At 44.6% G+C, this 19,895-nt stretch overlaps 1 protein-coding gene across 1 annotated transcript in view; it reads left to right on the top strand.

The window, feature by feature from the left end:
* The window catches only part of lmo2 (LIM domain only 2 (rhombotin-like 1)), a 137,541-nt gene that overhangs the window by 66,379 nt on the left and 51,267 nt on the right, over positions 1 to 19,895 (top strand). Inside the window, exon 2 of the mRNA XM_080189835.1 lies at positions 13,535 to 13,610. The gene's annotated coding sequence lies outside the window, so the exon portion shown is untranslated. The remainder of the gene's footprint in view (positions 1 to 13,534; positions 13,611 to 19,895) is intronic.

Genomic DNA, 19,895 nt, shown 5'->3' with positions numbered 1-19,895 from the left:
GAGACTCACCGGTCTATAATTCCCGGGGAAGTCTCTGTTCCCCTTCTTAAACAATGGGACAACATTCGCTTACCTCCAATCTTCCGGTACTATACCAGAGGCCAACGACGACCTGAAGATCAGAGCCAGAGGCTCTGCAATCACTTCTCTTGCCTCCCAGAGAATCCTGGGGTAAATCCCATCTGGACCAGGGGACTTATCTATTTTCAGACCCTCCAGAATATCTAGCACATCCTCCTTATCAACTGCAACACTGTCAATTCTACTCCCCTGCAACCCAGTGTCCTCCTCAGCTATATCCATGTCCCCCTGCGTGAACACCGAAGAGAAATATTGGTTCAATGCCTCTCCAATCTCCTCCGGTTCCACACATAACTTCCCTCTGCTGTCTATAACTGGCCCTAATCTTGCCCTAACCAACCTTCTGTTCTTAACATATCTATAGAACGCCTTAGGATTCTCCTTAACCCTATCAGCCAAAGTCTTCTCATGTCCTCTTTTAGCCCTTCTTAGCTCACTCTTCAACTCCCTCCTAGCCAATCTAAAGTTTTCTAGTGCACTACCCGAGCCCTCACGTCTCATCCGAACATAAGCCTCCTTTTTCCTTTTAACCAACGAGAAAACTTTTTTGGTTAGAGGTGGAAAGACTCTTCCCGCTCAGAAAGGACAGTAGGACTAGAGGGCACAGCCTCAAGATAAAGGGGGGGCGGTTTAGAACGGAGCTGAGGAGGAACTTCTTCACTCAAAGGGTGATGAATCTCTGGAATTCTCTGCCCGTTGAAGTGGTGGAGGCTGCCTCGCTAAATATTTTTAAGACGCGGGTTGATGGGTTTTTGATAAGAGAGGGGATTAAGGGTTATGGGGAGAGGGCGGGAATGTGGAACTGAGCCACGACAGATCAGCCATGATCTTATTGAATGGCGGGGCAGGCTCGAGGGGCTAGATGGCCTACTCCTGCTCCTATTTCTTATGTTCTTATCCCTTTAGCCGCAAGAGCTATAGCAATGTTCAAGAGGTATCGGGATAGATACATGAATAGGCAGAGAATAGAGGAATATGGACCACTTAGAGGCAAGAAAACATAAGATTAGAGAGACATTAGTGTTGGCACAGACTTGATGGGTCGAAGGGCCTGTTCTTTGTTCTGGAATGTTCTTTGTTCTTTTGTGGGGTGGAACTAAAAGAACAAAACAGAACAGAAATAATAAATAGAGGTCAATGATTCAAATCTACTTTTATAAAGAGACTGCTTTTTTTGCAGTCTATTCATAGAGTTTGAAAACACCGTACAGCTGCTCACTTTATTGTTTTAAAAATAACCATCAAGTCTTCAAAACTGTATGCAGTTTAATAAAGCTACGTCCATATTGCTCTTCTGAGAAAAAGAGTCGCTTTAGAGGATTAAAACTAATCCTTTTTACAGAATCATACACAGAATCGACCAAGTGGTTTGCATTGCGGTTGTGCTGAATGTGATTGTAGCGAATGGTCAAAACTATTCACACTGTTTCCAACAGAAAAACATAAAAACAGGAAATATGCAAAATTGGGTGCAGCTCAGCTTGTGTGAGTTCAACACTGAGAAATAAACACAGATATGAGTCGATCAAATCTGTAAACAGAAAAGACAGCACATTAGGGGGTGAAGGAGATCAAAGGATATGAGGGGTGGGGGCTGGTGGGGGTGGGGGTGGGGGGAGGCAGGACCAGGCTACTGAATGTGATAATTAGCCATTGCTGACAATGAATGGTGGAGTAGAGGGCCGAATGGCCTCCTTCTGATCTATTTCTATGTTCCTCTATTTCAGGGCAATTTTCAACTGCCAGACATCTGTGCACTGCCTGAAAAATGGGTAACCAGAAATTAAGTGGGGGGGGGGGGAGCTGTACCTTTGTTACCCCATTAATGCTCAAAGCCACTTGATGTGATTTTGAAGGGTCTGTAAATGGGTAAAGAAATAGGCGCTATGTGACAGTTATGCTGGTTAGAGGATCACAATCGTAATTTTCAAACCTCTGTACATCCCAAAACACTTTGAAATCAGTTTTTTGAAATGTTGTCACTGTTGCAATATAGTAAACACAAGCTCCCACAAACAACAATGTGATATAATTCATATAATAAAATCTGAATATCGAGTGGGGTGTGCCAAGGAGGAGCAAATGTTCCTGGGGCAACTTCAGATGTATTTTCTACAGCAGTATGTGTCCAGTCCAATGAGAAAGGGGCACTGCTAGACCGAGTTATTGGAAATGAGGATGAGATGGGCCAAGTAAAAGAAACAGGAGAACATTTCAGGAACAGTGATGATTGTAGTATAGATGTTAAGTTTTATATAGTTATACTAGAATTAAGAAAGCTCGCCAACGCCTCTACTTTCTCAGAAGATTAAATAAATTTGGCATGTCAGCTACAACTCTCACCAACTTTTACAGATGCATCATAGAAATCACTCTTTCTGGTTGTATCACAGCTTGGTCTGGGCTCCTGCTCTGCTCAAGACTGCAAGGAACTACAAATGATCATGAATGTAGCTCAATCCATCACTCAAACCAGCCTCCTGTCCATTGACTCTGTCTACACTTCCAGCTGCCTCAGCAAAGCAGCCGGCATAATTAAGGACCCCACGCACCTCGGACATTCTCTCTTCCACCTTCTTTCGTCTGGAAAAAGATACAAAAGTCTGAGGTCACACAACAACTGACTCAAGAACAGCTTCTTCCCTGCTGCTGTCAGACTTTTGAATGACCTACCTCGCATTAAGATGATCTTTCTCTACATCCTGGCTATGACTGTGACACTACATTCTGCACTCTCTCCTTTCCTTCTCTATGAATGGCATGCTTTGTCATATGTTACGCAAGAAACAATACTTTTCTCTGTATGTTAATACATATGATAAGAATAAATCAAATCAAATCAAAATCAGTGTATCATAAGTTTTAGACTGACTTTGGAAAAGGACAAAGAACAGTTGAATTTAAATTCCACCAGTTGCCATGATGGAACCTGAATCCGTGACCCCACAGCATGACCTCAGGCCTCTCGATCAGTGGCCCAGTGACATTACCATCATGTCACCATCTCCCAAGGAATCCAAGGTACAGAATCTTGCAGCCCTATTGTAGCAGGGCTGGAAAATTCAGCGAGCCAGCCAAAAGTCTATTGACTTTGATGTGCACAGGAAATCCTGCTAGTGGGACAGGCTTCTCAATTCTAATCAAAGATACTGAAGGAAGTGAGAGTGGAGGTTTCAGAGGGACTAGATGTAACTCTTCAGACTTCTTTAGACTTGGGGGTGGTGTCAGAGACCTGGAGAATTACAAACAATATATCTTTGCTCAAGGAAAGGTTTAAAGATAAACCAAGCAACTACACACCAGTGGTGGGGAAGCTTGTAGAAATAATTTGGGATAAAATTAATGGTCACATGGACAAATAGGGATTAATTAAGAAAGCCAGCATAGATTTCTAAAGGAGAAATGAACTAACTTGCTGCAGTTTTTTAAAGCGGTAACAGAGAGAATTGATAAGGGTAATAATGTTGATGTGGTGTATATGGACTGTCAAAAACATTCAATACAATGCTACACAATAAATTTGTGAGTTAAGTTGTAGCTTATGGAATAAAAGGAATGGTAGCAACCTGGATACAACTGGCTGACAGGAAACAGAGAGTGGTGTTTAATAGATGTTTCTTGTGCAAGGTTGCAGTGGAGTTAGCAGTCTGCAGTTTGGTGCACAGGGGACAATTTAAAAATTTGCAGATGATATGGAACTTGGAGGCACGAGAAGGATAGTGTAGAACTTCAAATCAACCAAGGCTTAGATTACAAAATTAGGGAAGTCTTGTCGAAGTTGTATAGAACTTTGGTGAGGCCACAGTTACAGTACTGTGTGCAGTCCTGGTCACCACATTATTGGAAGGATGTGATTGCACTGGAGGGGATGCAGAGAAGATTCACCAGGATGCTGCCTGTGATGGAATAGTTAAGTTATGAAGAGAGGTTGGGTAGGCTTGGGTTGTTTTTGTTGGCGCAGAGAAGACTGAGGGGTGACCTGATTGAGGTGAACAAGATCATGGTAGGCTACTGCAGAAAATGCAGATGCATGGGATTGAGGGTGATTTAGCAGTTTGGATCAGGAATCGGCTAGCTGATAGAAGACAGAGGGTGGTGGTCGATGGGAAATATTCAACCTGGAGTTCAGTTACATGTGGTGTACCTCAGGGATCTGTTTTGGGGCCACTGCTGTTTGTCATTTTTATAAATGACCTGGATGAGGGTGTAGGAGGATGGATTAGTAAATTTGCTGACACCAAAGTCGGAGGAGTTGTAGACAGTGAGGATGGATGTTACAGTTTGCAGAGGGACATAGATCAGCTGCAGAGCTGGGCCGAGAGGTGGCAGATGGAGTTTAATACGGAAAAGCGTAAGGTGATTCACTTTGGTAAGAGTAACAGGAGTACAGAATATAGGGCTAATGGAAGGACTCTTTGTAGTGTCGACGAGCAGAGAGATCTCGGTGTACATGTGCACAGCTCCCTGAAAGTTGGCACCCAGGTTGATAAGGTTGTTAAGAAGGCGTATGGTGTGTTAGCTTTTATTGGTAGAGGGATTGAATTTCAAAGCCGTGAGGTCATGTTACAGCTGTACAAAACCCTGGTGCAGCCGCACTTGGAGAATTGCATACAGTTCTGGTCGCCACATTATAGGAAAGATGTGGAGGCATTGGAAAGGGTGCAGAGGAGGTTCACCAGGATGTTGCCTGGTATGGTGGGAAGGTCTTATGAGGAAAGGCTGAGGGACTTGAGGTTATTTTCATTGGAGAGAAGAAGGTTATGAGGTGACCTAATTGAGGCATACAAGATGATCAAAGGGTTAGATCGGGCGGACAGTGAGAGCCTTTTACCTCGGATGGTGATGGCTAACACGAGGGGACATAGCTTTAAATTAAGGGGTGGTAATTATAGGACGGATGTCAGAGGTAGGTTCTTTACTCAGAGGGTACTAAGGTCGTGGAATGCCCTGCCTGCAGCAGTTGTGGACTCGCCAACTTTAAGGGCGTTCAAATGGTCAGTGGATAGGCATATGGATAACATTGGAATAGATTAGGTTAGAGGGTCATTAGATTGGTTCCACTGGTCGGCGCAACATCGAGGGCTGAAGGGCCTGTACTGCGCTGGAATGTTCTATGTTCTAAGATTATGAGCGACATGGACAGAGTGGATAAGGAGCAGCTGTTCCCCTTAGTTGGAGGGTCAGTCATGAGGGGGACATAGGTTCAAGATGAGGGGCAGGAGGTTTAGAGGGGGGATGTGAGGAAAAACATTTTTACCCAGAGGGTGGTGATGGTCTGGAGCGCGCTGCCTGGGAGGGTGATGGAGGTGGGTTGCCTCACATCCTTTAAAAAGTAACTGGATGAGCACTTGGCACATTGTAACTTTCAGGGCTATGGGCCAACTGCTGGCTGATGAAATTAGATGGGAGGTCAGGTGCTTCAAACGTGTCAGTGGGCCGAATGGCCTCTTCTGCATTGTATGATTCTACGATTCTAAGAGGACATAGACAAATTGGTGGAATGGGCAGAGAGGTGGCAGATGGAGCTCAATGTGGAGAAATGTGAGATGATTGATTTTAGTAGGAAGAACACAGAGAGACAATATAAAATAAAAGGTAAAGCTCTAAATGTGGTGCAGGAGCAGATGGACCTGGGTGTATATGCTAGAATGCAGTCAATAAAGAAGGCAAGTGGAATTTTAGAATTTATTGCTAAAGGAATAGATTATAAAAGTAGTGAAGTAATACTGCTAATGTACAAAGTATTAGTGAGAGTGCAGTTAGAATACTGTGTACAGATTTGTTCTCCATATGTGAGGAAAGATGTAGTGGCATTGAAGACAATTCAGAGAAGGTTCACTAGATTGATTCTAGAGATGAGGGGTTTGTCTAATGAAAAGAAATTGGGCTGTTTAGGCTGATACTTCCTGGAGTTTAGAAGGATAAGAGGAGATCTAATTGAGGTATCCAAGATGACACTGGGGATGGACAAAGTAGACATGGAGCGGGTGCTTCCTCTTTTGGATCAATTTAGAACAAGAGGTCGCAATTTTAGGATAAGGGATAGCAGATTTAAAACAGAGATGAGCAGATCTGTCATGGATCTATGGAATTCACTGCCCCAGGATAAATATTGGCCAGGACACTGGGGACAATGCACCTACTCTTCAAAATAGCACTATGGGAACTAGATTCATTCCTGAGAGGTTAGACAAAGCCTTGAAAGATGACCCCTCCAACAGTGCAACAGTCCTTTGGCACCCTATACTCAAGTTCTTGCAGTGGGTTTGAACACACAACATTCTGACTCAAAGACATGATGCTTCACCAAAGTACAGCTGACACATTCCATCATTTTGTACTATGAGCTGTCTATAAAGGGTGGCATGGTGGCACAGTGTTTAACACTGTTGTCTCACAGCACCATGGACCCGGGTTCAATTCCCGGTCACTGTCAGTGTGGAGTTTGCGTGTTCTCCTGTCTACTAGGTTTCCACAGTAAAAAGTCTGACAACACCAGGTTTTAGTCCAACCGATTTATTTGATAATAGATTCACAAGCTTTCGGGGTTAGTCCCTTCGTCAGGTGAGTGGAGAGTTCTGGCCTCAGACAGAGCATATAAAGCACAGATAGTTCTCTAAACTGTCTGTGCTTTATATGCTCTGTCTGAGGCCAGAACTCTCCATTCACCTGACGAAGGGACTAACCCCGAAAGCTTGTGAATCTATTATCAAATAGATCGGTTGGACTAAAACCTGGTGTTGTCAGACTTTTTACTGTGTTTACGCCAGTCCAACGCCGGCACACCCACATCATTACTAGGTTTCCTCCAGGTGCTCCAGTTTCCTCCCACAGTCCAAAGATGTGCAGGTTAGGTTGATTGGCCATGCTAAATTAAACCTAGTGCCAGGATGATTAGCAGGGTAAATGAAGGGTATGGGAATAGGGCCTGGGTGGATTTGTGGTCAATACAGACCCGACAGGCCAAATTGCTTCCTTCAGTACTTTCGGGATTCTATGGATAAAGAGTCACTCCAAAAATATAGCCCGGAAAGTTTTGGGTCTGTCTTGGTGGGCCCCTGAATTCCCGCATTTCCTGGCCTCCTATTATTCATGGCGATTGACTTATCCAGGCCTGACCCACTGGCTCAGCATGAAAGCCAATTAATTTGCCCCAAAAATAGCAAACAGAAGTAGAATGCGGTCGTGGTCTGGAGATCAAGGACTGACAAGCACTCACAGAAACAACTCCACAGACTGGATGCTGTTTGGAAATTGTTCCCTTTGTCAGAACTAGAAACTGGAAAGGAATGTGTCCCTGACAGGGTGAGTGGAAAATAACAGGTACAAATCCGTGATGTCATAAAGTGTTAAAGAAACAGTTGATGTGTTGGACAAGAAAGACTTGAAAAATCTCATTCCAATCAGACATGATGGATTTAAATAAATAGTCCACGTTTTAGGACAATGAATAGGAGACAGAAAGACTCAGTCCATGAAACATCAGCTTTAAGCTGAATCTCCAATTGCAGCAATTAAGGAGTTAACCATTTTCCCTTCTTTCCCTTACAGGGATATTATCACTGTCATTCTCTACACACACGGATCCTGTCCTGCTGTGGCTGTTAGAATGCAATCTGTTTATCTGAACTCCCACCAATTAGCTCCTGAAAGTTCCACGAAGTAAAACAAAGAGTTCAAGCTGTGCTCTCCGATAAAATATATGCAGGTTTTGATAATGTGTTATTTTGGGAGGGGAGTTGGTGAATGATGAGGCAAGCCTTTTACGCTATTCTAAGCTAAGCTAGAGTCTTTAATGGTGATCCTATTTCAGGATTCCATTGCAAAAAAAATGCAGTATTTAACAAGGCCAAAATCTGCAAGGATTCTTGCCCACTTTATTCCGTGTTCCCATCCTGTTTTAGCCAATAAAAGCTGGCATTAACAACAGCTGTAAACTTTCTACCAGGCCAGACTGTCTTCGTACCAGAGTCAGGAACAGTGAAAAGTTCTAAAACAAAATCATAAACTTTGGTTCTTAGAACAACAAACTGTAAACACTGTCCTTTGCAAATAAGGCAAACTTATGAAAGCAGCAGAACAAGTAATAAAAAATATTTTGCCACAGAAAGTCATAAAACTTCAAAATGACTGACTGGCAACTAAAATCTGGGCTCCCAAGATGAAATAGTTACAGTGTAATGAATATTCCCAAGGTTTTAAAAGCACTCCTGTGCCATAATTACAAGGTTGCCAGTTAAGCTAAAAGTGATTTCAGATATTACATTGAGGAATCAAAGATAAAGTCTTCAATTTGAAGAAGTGCTGGGTTCCCAAACATTGATAACAAGGACTTAGAATCAGAATCACAGAATATTACAACACAGGAGACCATTCAGCCCATCGTACCTGTACCAGCACCCAAAAGAGCTAAAAGTAAAGTTTATTTATTTATTAGTCAAGTAAGACTTATATTAACATTGCAATGAAGCTACTGTGAAATTTCCCGAGTTGCCACAGTCCAGTGCCTGTTCAAATCAATGCACCTAATCTGCACGTCTTTCAGAATTTGGGAGGAAACCGGAGCACTCGGAGGAAACTCACACAGACAACGTGCAAACTCCACATAGACAGTGACCCAAGCCAGGAATTGAACCCAAGTCCCTGGCGCTGTGAAGCAGCATTGCTAACCATTGTGCTGCCCAGCTACCCATCTAGTCCCATTCTCCAGCCCTATCTCTGCAGTCCTCTAAATTCATCATTTTCAAATATGTATCTAGCTCCTTTTGAAACCTCTGATGGAATCTGCCTCCATCACTCTCTCAGGCAGCACATTCCAAATTCCCATAACTCTCTGAGTAAAGAAGCTTCTTCTCATCTCACTCCGAGCTCTGTTTCTAAACATCTTGAAATTGTGACCCCCTCATCATTGACATCCCAATGGTTGGGAACAGAATATCCTTCTTTATCCTATCAAAACTGGTCATCATTCTGAACACCTCAGTATGGTCACTTCTTCAACTTTTCTGCGGAGGAGAATCAGCCCAATTTCTCTAATCTTTCCTTTTATCTAAAATTCCTCATTCCTGGTATCATTCTAATAAATCTCCTTTGCACTCTCTGTTTAACATCGCTCTTTCAATAAGATGCCCAGAACTGAACACAATATTCAGTATGTGGTTAGACCAATGATTTGTAAAGGTGTGGCATCATGTTACTGCTTTTATACTCTATGCCTTTATTTATAAACCTAAGAATCCTATCAGCTTTCTTAACAATTGTTTCAACTTGCCTTGCCACATTCAGAGAATGATGCATTTGAACCCTGAGGTCCTTCAGCTCCTGTATTCCCCTCAAAGTTGTAACAAATAATACTTTATTCACTAGAACAAAGAACAAAGAATTGTACAGCACAGGAACAGGCCTTTCGCAGCACCAAGCCTGCGCTGACACGTGGCACCTTTCTAAATAACATAAGAACATAAGAAATAGGAGCAGGAGTAGGCCATCTAGCCCTTCGAGCCTGCCCCGCCATTCAATAAGATCATGGCTGATCTGTCGTGGCTCAGTTCCACTTTCCCACTTTCTCCCCAGAACCCTTAATTCCCCTGTCTATCAGAAATCTATCTACCCGTGACTTAAACATATTCAACGAGGTAGCCTCCACCAGTTCAGTGGTCTCAAACTCAAAGACCTTTTGCCTCTACAGGGTCTGTGTCCCCCTATTCACTGCCTATTCATGTATCTATTAAGATGCGTCTTAAACTTTGCTATTGTATCTGTTTCTACCGTGTTGTACCTGTTAATTCTCAGATACTTTTGACTGGTTCGCTTACTCCAAGGTTTTACCCCGGTGCCCTTACTTGCAAGATGGACAAAGGACAAACACAAGTAAAGGTTCAACAAGTTTATTAATAATAACAAAGATGTGTGGGTTAGGTTGATTGGCCATGCTAAGAAATTGCCCCTTAGTGTCCAGGGATGCGTAGGTTAGAGGGATTAGTGGGTCTAGTATGTAGGGATAGGTGGGTAGGGCCTGGGTGGGGTAGTGTTTGGTGCAGACTCGATGGGCCGAAGGGCCTCTTTCTGCACTGTGGGGGTTCTATGATTCTATGAACACTATTAACCCTTAAATTACCCACATAAAACAAAAGGATACCCCAGATTCAAGTATACTGCCCGCAAAGATGGTTTGGTTAAAACTACAGGCTCGATTCTCTGAGTCCCTCTGGTCCATCGTCACGAAGGTGAGTCTCAATGGCAGCTTCTTCCTTCCTTCTCCGGTCAGCCTTCCGGATGGTCAAGGGTCACCTCGTGCTGGTGTCTGAAAATGTGTTCCTTTATCCCCTGCCTGCTTGCCTTTCCAGAAACTTCTCTGGCTTCCAGCCAATGAAGTCCCAGGAGTGGGTTCCAATACCCACTGGGTTTCTTGATGTCTGCCTGACAGGGTCCATCTCCATGCTGCTGCTCACACGTAACCTGTTATCAGATTAAGCCAACTGCAGGAACTCTTGGTCATGTTGTGGAGATGCCGGCATTGGACTGGGGTAAACACAGTAAAAAGTCTGACAACACCAGGTTTCAGTCCAACCGATTTATTTGATAGTAAACTCACAAGCTTTCGGGCTATGGCAACGGATGAATGAACATCGCTCGACAATCACCAGGCAAGACTGTTCCCTTCCTGTTGGCGAACACTTCAGTGGTCACGGGCATTCAGCCTCTGACCTTCGGGTAAGCATTCTCCAAGGCGGCCTTCACGACACACGACAGCGCAGAGTCACTGAGCAGAGACTGATAGCCAAGTTCCGCACACATGAGGACGGTCTCAACAGGGATCTTGGTTTCATGTCGCACTATCTGTAACCCCCGTGACTTGCCTGGGTTTGCAAAACCTCACTTACTGTACTGTCTGGAGACAATACACATCTCTGTAACCTGTGATCAGTGCTCCTTCCACTCACATTGTCGGCCACTTTAAGACTTGAACAGCAGGTTAGGTGTAAAGATTCGCATTCTAATCAGTAATCTGTAAACTGTCTGTGCTTTATATGCTCTGTCTGAGGCCAGAACTCTCCATTCACCTGACGAAGGGCCAAACCCCGAAAGCTTGTGAATTTACTATCAAATAAATCGGTTGGACTGAAACCTGATGTTGTCAGATTTTTTACAGAACTCTGGGTGACAGAACGTCTGGCGCGATCTGGGCTTCTAACAATAAGCTGGTGCATTTCAAGGGGGTGCAATGGTCTCCTGTTAGGGCTGATGGGTGATTGATGAATAAAGCCCCGACAAGTTTGTGTATTGTAGAATTGGCTGCCCGAGGTTTGACTGTGTTTGATTTTAATATGCCCAATTCTTTAATTTACAATATCCAATTTTATCAGCCTTAACACTATGCCCTGTTTATATTGTAACCACCTCCTCTGGCAGCACATTCCAAAGCACCACTCTGTGAATATAAAAACTTGCCTGTCACATCTCCTTTAAATTTTCCTCTTTTTACCTTAAACGTATGTCCCCGTAGTAATTCCAGGTTTTAGTCCAACCAATTTATTTGATAGTAAACTCACTAGCTTTTGAGGTTTCCCTCTTCGTCAGGTGAATGGAGAGTTCTGGCCTCAGACAGAGCATATAAAACACAGACAGTTTACAGATTACTGATTAGAATGCGAATCTTTACACCTAACCTGCGAATGGGATGCTGGCCTTCATTGCAAGGGGGATTGAACATAAAAGTAGGGAGGTCTTGCTGTGGCTGTATAGGGCACTGGTGAGGCCGCAGCTGGAGTACTGTGTGCAGTTTTGGTCGCCGCACCTGCGCAAGGATATTTTGGCCTTGGAGGGAGTGCAGAGGAGGTTCACTAGGCTGATACCGGAGTTGAGGGGGTTGAACTATGAGGAGAGGCTGAATAAACTAGGCTTGTACTCATTAGAGTTTAGAAGAATGAGGGGAGATCTCATTGAGACGTATAAGATGATGAATGGGATGGATAGGATAGAGGTGGAGAGGCTCTTCCCGCTCAGAAAGGACAGTAGGACTAGAGGGCACAGCCTCAAGATAAGGGGGGGCGGTTTAGAACAGAGTTGAGTAGGAACTTCTTCACTCAAAGGGTGGTGAATCTCTGGAATTCTCTGCCCGTTGAAATGGTGGAGGCTGCCTCGCTAAATATATTTAAGACGCGGGTTGATAGGTTTTTGGTAGGCAAGGGGATTAAGGGTTATGGGGAGAGAGCGGGAAAGTGGAACTGAGCCACGACAGATCAGCCATGATCTTATTGAATGGCGGGGCAGGCTCGAAGGGCTAGATGGCCTACTCCTGCTCCTATTTCTTATGTTCTTATGTTCAAGTCCTAAAGTGGCTGACAATGTGAGTGGAAGGAGCACTGATCACAGGTTAAAGAGATGTGTATTGCCTCCAGACAGTAATAATCTGTAAACTGTCCGTGCTTTATATGCTCTGTCTGAGGCCAGAACTCTCCATTCACCCGAAGAAAAGGGAAACCTCGAAAGCTTGTGAGTTTACTATCAAATAAATCGGTTGGACTTAAACCTGGTGTTGTCAGACTTTTTACTGTGTTTACCCCAGTCCAACGCCGGCATATCCGTATCACCCCTAGTAATTGACATTTCTACCCTGAGAGAATGAACCTTGACTGTCTATCCTATCCATGTCTCTCATTATTTTGTAAACTTCTATCAGGTCATCCCTCAGCCTCCAAATTCGAGTGAAAACAAGTCAAGTTTCTCCAACCTCTCTGCATAACTAATGCCCTCCAAACCAGGCAATATCCTGGTAAACCTTTTCTGCACCCTCTCCAAACCTGCCACATCATTCTGGTAGTGTGGCGACCAGAACTGTATGCAATATTCCAAATCAGGACTAATTAAAGTTCTATAAGCTGCAAAATAACATCAATTTTTATACTCTGTGCTCCGACCGAAGAAGGCAAGCATGCCATATGCCTTCTTGACCACCTTATCCTCTTGCGTTGGCACTTTTTAGGAACTGTGGACCTGTACGCCCAGATCCCTCTGTATGTTATTGCACTTAAGGGTTCTGCCATTTACTGATTATTTCCCTCCTGCATTAGACCTTCCAAAATGCATCACTTCACATTTGCCTGGATTACATTCCATCTACCATTTCTCCAACTGGTCTATATCCTGCTGTATCCTCTGACAATCTCCTCACTATCTGCAGCTTCCCCAATCTTTGTGTTACCTACAAACTTAATAAACAGACCACCTACATTCTCTTCCAAATCATTTCTATAGATTACAAACAATGGGGATCCCAGCACTCACTGAGTATGAATTGCCCTGGTAACAGGCAGTGGCCTGCCCAGCTGGAGCTCATTACCTTTTATAAGCAGGCCCAGGACTGGGCCTGTTGAACGGGAGTCCCAGGCAGGGACTAGTGTGTATATATACCACGGTATTGCATTCTGTAATAAACTATGTTCCTTTCCAGTTGGGCCTCCTGAGTCATTACAGTGGTGATGAGGAACAAGAAAAGTTTCAGACAGCTTTGCCATTCAATGAACCTGGTAAGAGAGTGACAGGGAAATATTGAAAATGTTACTGCATAGGAAACTGATGATGCCGGTGCGGAGGGTTGGTCCCAATACATAGAAAAAATGAAATATTTCTTCCAGGAAAACAGGACAGAAGAGAACGACTCGCAAAAAGTTGTCCTCCTGAACGCTCGTGGAGACCTGACCTCCAGCATCATAAAAAGTTTAACCTACCCAGTTTGTAAATCTATTGGATTACTACAACCCTAAACTGTCAGTTACATTGCAACACTCCAGGTTTAATGGGGCAAATAGACTCTCTGGTGAAGCAGTCACTGAATTCTTCATGAGACTATGGAAATTGGCAGAAGACTGAGTACAGGTCACTATTTCCAACTCTGGACATCGAGAGAGCCATAGTGCTGACCCCTTCCCATGAAAATGTAGAAGAAGAGGCCAAGGTGCTTCAGGGGTCCATAGGCAGTACTGTCCTCAGCCTTGAGTGACCCCCATACTGTGGAACAAAGTCCCCAGTGGATAATGCTCATGCCTCCCAATTGCTGCTCAGAGAGGGTAATTGAAGTCAGAGATTGTGGCCTTCCAGAACTAGACGGGAAGTCTCTCCACAATACAGCAGAGGGCAAGAACATCAGTGCTGCACTTGTCTTCAGAGGGTCTGCCCCTAACAAGGCCACTGAAACAGGCAAAACCCATACTGCCCAGGCCGAAGGACAAAGTCACTTCAGGACAGGATTTTACAAGTAAACCAGCCCAAGAGTAAGGAGTTGATGCAGTGAAATTGCATCACCGCACCCAACATGGCTCCAATCCAGATTAAGCTCAAGGGGGACGATTCTCCCGATCTGCTATGCTGCTCCAGCAGCAACCATTTAGCAGACATCCCGCTGGGCATCGTAGCCTCTGTGCATCTCCATCCACCAAAGATTGGCACAGAACTGAATAAATTATGCTAATGGAAATTTCCAGGTAATTAGCGGGCCCAGGACTGAAGCCCGTGAGTTTTCCCCTCCCGGCCAGGATATTTCACTCCAACAGTGTTTACAGCAGCTCGATTGGCCACATACACTGGGGAGCACTTGAGTATTGTTGGGACTTCTATAACCCCAGTTACGCATGGACAACAGACAGTCTAACTCCCCCTGGACCACAGCCCAGTCTTTTGGGAAGGGACTGGCTACAGAAAATCTACCTCGATTGGCAACAGATCTTTAAAATGGGTACTGGTAGTCTGTACAAAGTCATTGGGAAGTATTTCAATGTGTTCCAAGAAGGCCTTGGGAAGATGACCGATGCTAGGGCCAAGATCTACATAAAACAAGAAACCCAACCTCAATACTCCAAAGCATGACCATCCCCTATGCCCTATGTGCCAAAGTAGAGGCCAAATTGGAATGTCTGGAGGAACTTGGTATTGTATCAAGTACAATTTACTGAATGAACCATGCCAGTAGTCCCAGTTTTAAAACTTGACAACTCAGTCTCCTCTATGGGGATTATAAATTCTATGGGGATTATAAATTGACAGTCAACAGAACCTCTTGCTAAGACAGATACCAATTCCACACATCGAAGACTTGTGTGTAACGCTGTCTGGGAGTCACATATTTTCCAAACAGGACATGAGCCAAATAGGACAGAGTGGTGGAGAAGGGATTTGGTATGCATGTTTCATTGGTCAGAACATTGAATACAGGAGCTGGGATGTCTTGTTGAAGTTGTACAAGACATTGGTAAGGCCACACTTGGAATATTGTGTCCAGTTTTGGTCACCCTATTATAGAAAGCATATTATTAAACTAGAAAGAGTGCAGAAAAGATCTATGAGGATGCTACCAGGACTTGATGGATTGAGTTATAAGGAGAGGCTGGATAGACTGGGACTTTTTTCTCTGGAGCATAGGAGACTGAGGGGTGATCTTATAGAAGTCTATAAAATAATGAGGGGCATATATAAGGTAGATAATCAACTCCCAAAGGTAGGGGAGTCTAAAACTAGAGGACATAGTTTTAAGGTGAGAGGGGAGAGAGGGACAATTATTTCACACAGAGGGTGGGTCAAGCTGCCAGAGGTATTAGTAGAGGCGGGTACAATTTTGTCATTTAAAAAGCATTTAGATAGTTACATGGATAAGATGGGTATAGAGGGATATGGGCCAAATATGGGCAATGGGGATTAGCTTAGGGGTTTGAAAAAAAGGACTAGTCAGAAGGCATCAGTCCATCAATAGCTCCATCAAGGCTAATCCTGTCATCATATGTGACATAGTTCTATAGTTAAAAAGGAAACATGTGAGTTTTATCTTCCTTCAAGAGATCCAACAGAGGTTTGTGGTCGGTTACTATGAAATGACAACTGTAGACGTACTGGTGGAACTTCTTCACAAGTGCATGGGATGGTTAAGTTGGGCAGTTGTCCATGCTGTAAACCTCTATGACTCTATGATTCTATGAGCCACGCTTACCTCCATCAGGAAGAACGTCACCAGAAATACTCACAAAGGACTGGATGTGTACGCTGGCTTGCCCTTTGGGATGTCTTCGGCTTGTGTCAATTTTCAAAGGCTGATGGCAAATATCCTTCAAGGGGTGCCCAGAGTGGCAGTCTATCTGGTGATAGTTTACTCTCAGGAACTACTGTAAAGGAACATTTGGAGAACATTAGGAGGAGGTCTTACAGATTTTTCTGATGCTGGTGTCCAATTAAAAAGGGAAAAATGTGTGTCCCAGGTCAACCAGGTAACATGCCTCAGGTACAGAGTTGACAAGGATAGATTACACTCTGTCGCAGAGAAGGTGAAAGCCATAAAAAGCGTTCCAACTCCAAGGAATACATTGGAGTTGAAGTCTTTCCTAGGTCTCATAAATTATGGAAAATTCATATTGAGCATGCAACCTTGCTGCAAACTATTCATGTACTGTTAAAAAAATCAGAAATGCCACAAGAGAAAGCCTTTGCAACTGTCAAACAGCAATTGACAATTAGCAACAGTGATCAACAAATATACTAGCCCATCCTGACCCCCTGAGACCACTCATTTTAATCTGTGACACCTCCCCCTATGTGACAAGAATGGTATTATTGCACCATTGGGATGATGGGACAGAACTTCCAACAATGTCACATCTCAGGTAGGTGCAGCGAGGAGGTATGCCCAGATTGGGAAAGAAGGTTTGGCCACAGTGTTTGTTGTGAAGAAGTTCTACCAGTACGTCTAAAGTTGTTATTTCATAGTAACCGACCACAAACCTCTGTTGGATCTCTTGAAGGAAGATAAAACTCACATGTTTCCTTTTTAACTATAGAACTATGTCACATATGATGACAGGATTAGTCTTGATGGAGCTATTGATGGACTGATGCCTTCTGACTAGCCCCAAATTTGGCCAGCAAGATCGAGTTAAAACAGGAAGCATGGTGGCACAGTGGTTAGCACTGCTGCCTCACAGAGCCAAGGACCCAGGCTCAATTCCAGCTTTGGGTCACTATCTATGTGGAGTTTGTACATTGTCCCCATGTCTGCATGGGTTTCCTTCGGGTGCTCCAATTTATAGAACATAGAACATAGAACACTACAGCACAAACAGGCCCTTCGGCCCACGAGTTGCGCCGATCACATCAACACCTATCTATAACCCCCAATCCCATAAAACCCCATATACTCATCCAGAAGTCTTTTAAAAGACCCCAGCGAGTTCGCCTCCACCACCACTGATGGCAGCCGATTCCATTCACTCACCACCCTCTGAGTGAAAAACTTACCCCTAACATCACTTCTGAACCTCCCTCCCCGCACCTTAAATCTGTGTCCTCTCGTAGCGACCATTTCAACCCGGGGAAATAGCCTCTGAGAATCCACCCTATCTATTCCTCTCAACATTTTATAAACTTCTATCAGGTCGCCTCTCAACCTTCGTCTCTCCAGGGAGAAGAGACCCAGCTCCCTCAACCTAACTTCATAAGGCATGCCTCCCAGTCCAGGCAACATCCTTGTAAATCTCCTCTGTACCCTTTCAATAGCTTCTACGTCTTTCCTATAGTGAGGCGACCAGAACTGCGCACAATACTCCAAATGAGGCCTGACAAGGGTCTTATAAAGTTGCAGCATTACCTCCCGACTCCTAAACTCAATCCCTCGATTTATGAAGGCCAGTACACCATACGCCTTCTTGACCACATCCTCCACCTGCGAGGCCGATTTAAGAGTCCTGTGGACCCGGACCCCAAGATCCTTCTGTTCTTCAACACTACTAAGACTCCTACCCTTGATAACGTACTCGTTCATCCCGTTGGTTCTGCCAAAATGGATGACTACGCATTTATCCGCGTTGAAGTCCATCTGCCACTTCTCCGCCCAGTCCTGCATCCTATTTATGTCCTGCTGCAACTTTTGCCATCCTTCCAGACCATCCACAACACCACCGACCTTCGTGTCATCAGCAAACTTACTTACCCATCCCTCCACTTCCTCATCCAGGTCATTTATGAAAATGACAAACAGCAAGGGTCCTAGAACAGATCCCTGGGGCACTCCACTGGTGACTGACCTCCATGCCGAAAAAGACCCATCCACAACCACTCTCTGCCTTCTGCAGGCAAGCCAGTTCTGGATCCACAAGGCCAAAGCCCCTTGGATCCCATGCCCTCTCACCTTTGCAAGAAGTCTTGCATGGGGGACCTTATCAAACGCCTTGCTGAAGTCCATGTACACCACGTCCACTGCACTTCCTTCGTCAATGTGTTCAGTCACATTATCGAAGAACTCAACTAGGCTTGTAAGGCACGACCTGCCCTTGACAAATCCATGCTGACTATTCCTGATCATGTCAAACCTCTCCAAATGCTCGTAAATCTTGTCCCTCAGAAGCCTTTCCATCAGCTTACCAACCACTGAGGTCAGACTCACCGGTCGGTAATTTCCCGGGCTATCTCTGTTCCCTTTCTTGAAAATAGGGACTAGATCCGCAATCCTCCAATCTTCCGGAACCTCTCCCGTCTCCATTGACAACGCAAAGATCATCGCCAGGGGCTCTGCAATCACTTCCCTCGCCTCCCACAGTATCCTGGAGTACATCCCATCTGGTCCCGACGACTTATCTATCTTGATAGAATTCAAAAGTTCTAACACATCCTCCACCTTAATATCCACAAACTCAATCTTTTCCATCTGCTGCAAATCCGTAGGAAAATCTCCCAGATCAGCTTCCACTGTGAATACTGAGGCAAAGTACTCATTAAGCACCTCTGCCATTTCTTCTGGTTCCACACAGACCTTTCCCCCTTCACCTTTTATAGGTCCTATCCCTTCTCTTCTCATCCTTTTACCTTTCACATATTTATAAAAGGCCTTGGGATTCTCCTTAATCTTACCCGCCAAGGTCTTCTCATGACCCCTTCTGGCTCTCCTAATTTCCCTTTTAAGCTCCTTTCTACAGTCCTTATACTCCTCAAGATCTTTAACCTCTCCTAGTTCCCTGAATCTTTTGTACACCTTCCCTTTCCTCCTGACTAGGTTCAACACAGCCTTCGTGCACCACGGTTCCCGCGACCTACCAAAACCCCCTTGTCTCATCGGAACGTTGTCACGCATAGCTCCAGACAAACATTCCTTGAATATCCGCCACCTTCCTTCGGTACTTTTCCCTAAGAACGCCTCCTTCCAGTTTATTTGTCCAAGTAACTTCCTGACTTCTTCGTATCTCCCCTTACTCCAGACAAACACCTTCCTAGCCTGCCTGATCCTATCTCGTTCCAATGCAATTGTGAAGGAGATAGAATTATGATCTCCATCCCTGAGATGCTCTCCCACCGAGAGATCCATCACCTGCCCTGGTTCATTCGCCAGCACCAGGTCAAGTACAGCCTCTCCCCTCGTAGGCTTATCTACATACTGTGTCAGGAAACCTTCCTGAACACACCTAACAAACTCCTCCCCATCCAAACCCCTTACCCTAGGGATATTCCAGTCGATGTTTGGGAAATTGAAGTCTCCCATCACGACAACTCTGTTATTAAAACATCTCTCTAGAATCTGTTTCCCTATCTGTACCTCAACTTCCCTGTCACTATTGGGCGGCCTATAGAAAACACCCAGCAAAGTTTTCGACCCTTTGCTGTTCCTAACTTCCACCCACAGAGACTCTGTAGATAGCCCCTCCACGGCATCCTCCTTCTCTGCAGCCATGACACTGTCCCTGATCAACAGTGCCACTCCACCACCCCTTCTGCCACCCTCCCTGTCCTTCCTGAAGCATCTGAAACCTGGCACCTGAAGTACCCAGTCCTGTCCCTGAGACATC

Source organism: Carcharhinus amblyrhynchos, chromosome 6, assembly GCF_965287045.1.
Source record: "Carcharhinus amblyrhynchos chromosome 6, sCarAmb.v2.hapA, whole genome shotgun sequence".
Classification (NCBI taxonomy): Eukaryota; Metazoa; Chordata; class Chondrichthyes; order Carcharhiniformes; family Carcharhinidae; genus Carcharhinus; species Carcharhinus amblyrhynchos.
The sequence above is the reverse complement of the archived record's forward strand: the minus strand, read 5'-3'. Positions and strand labels throughout refer to the sequence as shown.